Below are 7,857 nucleotides of genomic sequence, written 5' to 3' on the forward strand. Positions count from 1 at the left end.
ACCTGGGTGGGGAGGTTTTGTCTCTCTGTATTCAATGATGATGATTATATCTGTTTTATATATCCGTTTATATTTTAATTTGCATCCCAAAGCAACTGCCTTTCAGACGTCTTGTCTTTCCGTCAGGTTGTGTATGTCGTGATGAAACCTTTGCTGTGGCGAGAATTTTTAATGAAAATAAACCTGCTGTCCATGTTTTGGCCAATCTTTCTCATCCGTGTTGCCTAATAGTTCTAATATCTCTCCATTTGACTTCATAAGAACACAAATGCAAGTAAATGCAAATGGAGCTGAGGTGTTTTCACATGTTAAACTTCCACCATGGCATGAAATTTAAGTATTAGCTGAAGTTATATGCTTCTAGTGGAGCGATTTGTTGGAATGTCTTGATCATAGGATGTAAACAGGACTGCTCAGACCCTTTGAAGTAGTACACACAGATGCAATTTTGGGAATTTTTTTTTTTTGCTGCTCATGTCAGTTTGAACGTTGTGTTGGATAAAAAGCATTGGCATTGGCACATCAACAATGAGAGAGAGAGAGAGAGAGAGAGAGAGAGAGAGAAGTTAGTCTTTGAAACACCAGTGATGTTGCAGCTGCCCAGTAAGTGCTGGCAGTGACTGAATGGGCCACCAGTATGAATCTTCATCTGTTTCACACGTGTTACAAGTGATTTTTGACATCAAGACCAGTATAACTCTGTATATACAACACAATCACATCTGTATAGCCCATATACTCCACCCAACACTCATCACACAGACAAAACGTTCTTTTTAAAACTGAACTTCAATTAGCACGCCACTGTAAGACTAAACTGTAAGACCACTTTCAGTTTTACATAACTTCACAGAGTACTTTTTTGACATACCAAAAGAATTCCACTGTTCTCACTGAAGGCAAGGCAAGCTTATATTTAAGTAATGGATTCAGCTGGTTAGAGTATGCTGAAAGCTTTGAAAAGTGTGCGCTATCACTTGCCCCTCTGGGACATGTACCTTACGTGAAATCACAGGGGGAGAAAGAGGGGTGTGAGGCATAAATGCCCCAATCTTCATCCTTTATGTTGCAGGACATGATAATAATGCTTGTAATCTCACATAAGGTCGTTTATTCATTTTAACTGTGGTTTTTAGTCAATATAATAGCAGCAACTGTTATATTAATAATAATAATAATGATAATAATATTTCTTTGCACGGAAGGGTTGTTAAACATGAGCGTGATATAAACTGTCATGAAGGGCGAAATGGCACGTTTTTGAAATATTTATATAACAATGAGGAACGGCAGTCAGATGATAAAGTTTTCCATTAGTTGTGCATAGAAGCAAATGATTATTGTTCCATTAGTTGTGTACGGAAGCAAACGAGCGTGGTTAGTGAAGACCGGACGAAAGCATTGTCCTGGAGGTCAATGAAAATATAGTGTGGACACCTGCCAACAAGAAATGACACAGCGCTCTTGGTTTAAATGAATGGTCACGGTTTCCATTGCCACTGTCATCATGAACGACAGCCATATGACGGACCCCGTTTCACCGATGAATTATTCACACCTCTGCTGGGAAAACAGACAGCATGTTTTAAATTGGATCTGGCATATCCATCTTTGACGAAAGAAAAACATCTAACTGCCACGAACTCTTAAGTGGCAAAGATAAAAACGGACTGGTGAAGGAACCATAAAAAGGCATACATTCATTCTCACACAAAACCCAAAACAAAAAAACAACATTTCATTTAAAGGATACTTTTTTTTTCGTTTTGTGTTTTTCAAATAAAAACGATTACTACTCGAGGTGGACATGGCTGATCACTGTAATCTCCCGCTGTTTGCTCTGAAAGTAGCACTCATTGAGATTTTGAGTATGAGTTTCAGTCTAATGTTGACTACAAAGGAGATCAAACAACTTGATGATGTCAGAGGATGTTGTTCCAGTTCTAGTTTGTTACATGAGCTTTTGTGATGCTTGCTGTGTATCGTACAGTCTGAAGAGACTGAATTGTTTGCTATTCCATGCAATTTACTCTTAACTTAGATAGAACATCAGTTGATAGTCCTTCATGCAACAAATTTCATGTGAACACAAACCAGCATGCAGCACTAACGAGCATGCAGTACCAGTCCACACCAATCAGCGTGCTACTTACAACAGTTCATTTGTATTAATTCAATATATGGATAGCTGACATGACTCCTCATTTTACAGTAATCAAATGATACGTACAGAAATGATTACAATTTATGTTCAGTTTCCCTTAAGTTAATAATGAAGGATCGTGTGTTTTTGTGGTTACTTTACCTTCAAGAGAAAATATGGGGGTTCTTCTTAGATTATTTTCCATTTAAACATGCAGAATATTCTGTAGTATTACTGTAATAGGCATGATGCTGGGAATGTGAAAATAAGCAATATAATTATGTGTGAAAATGCATTAAAAGACCAGTATCATTTCACAGGGGTCTTTCCTATTTTTCTGAATGATGTTCCTTGATATCACAGAAGTTATAAGAAACTGATCACAGTTTGTTATATTCTGTAATCAAAACTGTGACCCAAAATATATATTTCATAAATGAGACATTTCACGGACACCCACGGGGTTCTGTTCATCAGACAATCACCAGGAAATCTGTCAGATGTTCGAAATGGGGATGTGAGGGTCAAAGGGTCAGTCTTCATCTCCCATTGATTTGATAATTTCATACTTTCAGTTGAACCACCGACGTGTCCATTTCCTCTGTCCTGTAGTGTGATGCATATTGTAGAAAGATTTTAATGAAAATATTATTCAGTTATATAGAAAATGGTGAATGTACCTAGCTATTTGCAGATGAAAGGCTAACTAACTGCAGCAATGCCTAGAAATGGCCACAAAGCTGTAAATGTCATGTCATGTGACAGCGCCATCCTGTGGTGTGACATGACTTACCACATTGAAGTGCCTTTGAAAGATTATAGTTGCTCAATTATGTGACTACAAGTATATAGTTTTAATTGTTTTCTTTCATTTCTGAGGCTTCACGTTTCCCTTTTCAGTTTCATTGATGTATATGTTGGCTGTATATTGCCATTAAAATCTATATTAAAAGTGAATATTTCATCAGCTTGTTAGAATATGAGCAAAGAAAGCAAAGAGGTTCTGCGAGAGGATAAACCCAGATGAAATCAGGCAGGAGGAGACCTTAGAGAAAGAAGGAGAGAGCATTGTTTAGCATTGTTTATGTTCATTGTATTCATGGTTCACTATATTTATGTTCATTCTTATTACTTTTCACACAGATCAATAACATCTTTATGTTGGTATTTATTCATAATAAAGATCCCAAATTAAATTACATTGCTTCTTTATTCAACACATAAAATAAGTTCTGCTCTATGCTACTTCTACTCTGACGTGTTCTATCCTGTCATGCGACGTGACATCCTGCGGTGTGACACCAGTGGAATAGGAAATAAAAGTCCTTCAGTTGGTTTATTCACAAATAATTATTCAAAACACAACATTGCTTTCTCATATTAAGATGATGCATTTTCTACAGGTTTGTGAGGCAATATATATAGCATCATATGCTAGTATTTTTATAACTTTATGTATTGTGTGGATGGATCATTCTGTGGTTTAGAATGTACATTGTGGCAGTCAGTAATTTACAAGCAGTATATCTTTCGTAGACCATGTCACATGCATAGTGGTGTGCTTCAGAATGTTTTTGTAGCGTGTACAATAATATATTCATTATATGTATAAAGATATATAGACTATTGACTCTAATGTTTTGAAGTTATGCATATTGCAACATGTATTTTAAGACAAGCACTGGGACATGCATTTTAAAAAGCTTAGTCTGATACATATTTTACTTAGAAGAGGAGAATGGTTTTGGATGGGAACACTTAGAGGTTACACAACTACCAGTGTGTGTGTAGGGGGGGGGGGGGGGTCTGTCATTATGACCATAAGTCCAGAAGGCCTCCAGTGCATCGGCACAGATTTGAGTAATCAAACCACCATCCTCCGTCCAGCTTTCATTCATCTCTCCTTCCTTTCACCGAGCGCTGTATCTTTCCAATCACGTCCATTCACTACAAAGTCTGTGACATGCAGAGAACACAATCACGACAATAATGAGCGAGGACGAATCAAACATCTGAGCGACCAGTAGCGCGGAGCTCCACCAGCTTAGAATAACAATGAGTCAAAATCAGGGAATCTGGGGACCCTGGGGAAAGACTGGTATATGTCAGGTTGAAAAATGGCTGTCTGGGTTTTCTTGCCTTTTTTTTTTTTTTTTTTGGCCCCCTCTACCACCACCTGCCCATCTCTTCCACCACCACCACAACCACCAATCAAACCCAGCGATTCAACTGCTGAAGTCCTCTTGTGTCATAGGGGAGCGGGAGGAGAAGTTTTAGGAGGTACCACGAATCCATACCAGCTACCCACATGTGGATCTATGGTATGGTGGTTCAGTCATTCAGGTAAGTAAAAGAGTCGTTAATAACACAACAGCAAAAGCCCGTGTCAAAATACTTGCAGTGTTATTTAGAAGTCAGTTTTAAACTGCGATTAGTAGATATTTTTAAAGAAATGCCAACATGTTGCTTATTGCAGAAGAGCACAGTGAGTTTGGTTGTGTGTACAGATTCACTGATTTATGTCCTCTGACATGAAGCCAAAGCTTAAGGTACTGCATTTTCTTCTTTCTTGTACCACTCACATGCCTTCACCTAACGAAGTTCATTTTAAATAGTCTAGCGGCATATAATTATAGACACAAATAAACAGTCAGTGGCTGATTTTTTTTTTTAATCTCTGCTTTATCATGCTGTAAAGGCATGTCTGCTGTATATGGGTGTGTGTGTGGACCAGTGTGCTCAAATATTCTGCTTGTACTGGATAGAATCATTTGATGTTGTTTGGACCATGCCACCAATCAAGTTGCGTGATGGGTTTAAAAGGAATGCCCTTCGTTCCCATGGAGACGAGTTGTCTTTGAGAGCTTACCAGCATGGTGAAAACTATTCCAGGGCATAAAAACTATCTGTTGGTTTGCAGAAAAAGAACAATCGTCATTTTTAAGAGATGGACACATTCAAATAGCTTTACGTTCTTTGTTAAAAGACACCCATGTTTTCTAATGCTAACTGTTTTAAAGCTATTGCACCTGCAATTATTAGCAGGGAGGGGGGGACATTTGTTTTATTCTATTTTTAAACACCATAGCTATATCACTTAGCAATCAAGAATTGTCTTTCCTCTTTTTTCTTTCTGTTTCCAACAGTAATGGGAAAACAATGCACTGTTCAAAGTATATCAGATTCTCAAATCAGAGACACATAAAGCAGGCTGCTTCATTTATTTCATTTGCAGTTAGAGGGTGGAAACAACACATAAACAAGAGGGACCTTTGACAGGGTAAACAATGAAAGTTCCAGAACATTCAAACTCAACGGGACTCCTCCTCCACTGAGAAGGAAAAGAGAAAAAACTTAAAATTTTAACATTCTGAGTTCAACAATATCCTAATTAAAAAGGGGGAGGGGAGGGGGTTATTATTTGAATAAACTGAGAACTGAGTTTGACAAAGAGTTTGCTTTTTCTAATTATGCAAAAAAAATAGAATTCTGTGAGAAATCTGACCCCATGGTTTCATACAGCATGTGAAGACTGGTGAAGTAATTTGCTTCAAGCGCGTTATGCCCGTTTTCTGAAATATAACAGCAACATCAGAGAGTTATAATGTTCTCTCAGAGATGCTTCTGTGCTCTTTCTGTCAGTTTCTTTTTCAAAGGAGGTGTGATGAAGATGTAATTCCTAAAACCAATAATTGCAGATTAGTAATTATGTAATTACAAATTCCTAAAGGAGATTATAGGCAATATAACGAAATGTGAAATAAGCGTATAAAGGGTCGCACTAGCTAATTTCTTATCAAATTGTTGGAGAAAAAATGTGCAATTTGCTAAAAACATTAAGAAATTTCAAATATTTAGATTCATTTATCGGTATTTTGTGTTGTGGATAAATTCAAAAACAAGAAGACCATCCATTCTACTGTGGAGAGAAAAAAAAAAAAGATTTTTGATCTTTCCATCAAGGAGAAGTGTTTTTCAAGAACTTGTGTTTGACAGCAAAAACGTATGTCATCTGACAGAAATGTGTCACCTCACTGAAAACATGATGAGGAAAGTTCTAGAAAGAACATAAGTTTGTTTTTCCAACATTTGTCAGTATGCTAAGTACTCTGCTGCACTGGTAAGCTGTATGACGGCTGCCAAGTCATCCTTCCTGGTATTAATTGGTGGAAAGCAGGCTTAGAGCATAAGCAGAGGGGGGGGAAGGAGCTGATGTCGCATGGAGAAATCCAGCGTTGCTGTTTCCAGCAGGAGGTGCTTAATGAGGACAAACTGGTGTGTGTGGGGTGATCGCACCTTCCATACTTCTCACCCATCAGCATCGCCCAGTAACGTAACCGTCTCCAATCTCAGCAAACAAACGAAAATAATAAGTCATAAACTTCGCTGGTTTCTCTAGTTTCTAATCTGGCTCTCTTGGCTTGTGTGGGTGCCTTGACAAAAATTATGGATGACAGTGTTTTGTGGTTTGAATACAGACGGGGGAGGGGGGAGGTGGGGGGTTTTGAATGTTGATGATTTGAAAACACACAACCTCTCCTATAATGTCCAAAAAAAAAAAACCATCTCCTTGATGTTATACACTTTGAATGATCAATAAAATCTAACAACATAGCGCATTAAATCTCTAGTGGTGTATGCATGGTACAGTGGGTTTTTTTCTAGTTCATTTCCACAAACTGCATTAATCTGTCAAGACAGTTTTTGTCCATTCCAGAGTGACACTTCGTAGTAAACACAAAATACAAAAATAAGATCATCCCAGGGTATGAAGGACCATTTTAAGCATAAATCACATACAAATTTTTTTTTTAAAAAATGTGCAAATGTGCTTCTTAGAATAGGGTATTAACCAGTATGATCTTACCAATGAGTGTCTGGGTTCAGATCTATGTCAAATATTTCACTTGAAGGAAGGCTTACTTTTTGGCTTGTTGCTGATCAGAGACATGTCAGATCCATGCCCATATCTGGAAAAACTAACAAAAACACAGCGTTAGTTGCGTTCCACCAACCCTCTAATTGTGTAGACACCTCAATACATTAACTTGCCTGCAGCAGAAGCAGACATGCAATATTGATCATGCTGTTGTTCCAGTGGTTATGTTTGTGGTAGAATGATAGAGACAGTAATGTTCTTTGAAAAAATAATGAGGGCATGTCACCATGAAAGTTGGAGGCGGGTAAAGGGTAGAGGCTGCCAACGCTGCCAACACGGCTAGGACTAAGGTGACCGCCATTCAAATGTTTCAATGTCACTCTATCCCGAGAGTGGTTCCAATGTGAAAAAGGTTCCCTGTCCGCTCGTGGCATATTGTCCTTTGATACGATCTCAACGAGGACCAAGGGTAAATCAACCACAGAGCCAAGTCGGCTGGCACACCGAGACCACGGCAAAGGGGCCCTCAAAGTGACAGCGCAGCCAATCAGAAGCTTCTTCTCTTGGGTCTGCTTGAGACAAGCTATAGTACAGCTGTGGTACAGGTCATGAGAGAGATCTTAGCAACAGATGCTGAATGTTAAAAGTCGCAAAGATGGTTCCAGTGTTTTTCCCCCTCCTTTTATACTTATGCGATACATCTCCTCACAGGGGGCAACTGTCATTTCTCCTCTTGTAGAAGTGTGGAATTGACACCAGCTAATGGTGAGAAAAGGGAAAGAAAGAACTGCGAGGAAACAGAGAGAACCGTACTGACCTTTTCACAAAAGACTCT

The sequence above is a fragment of the Chanos chanos genome, chromosome 8 (genome assembly GCF_902362185.1).
Source record: "Chanos chanos chromosome 8, fChaCha1.1, whole genome shotgun sequence".
NCBI lineage: Eukaryota > Metazoa > Chordata > Actinopteri > Gonorynchiformes > Chanidae > Chanos > Chanos chanos.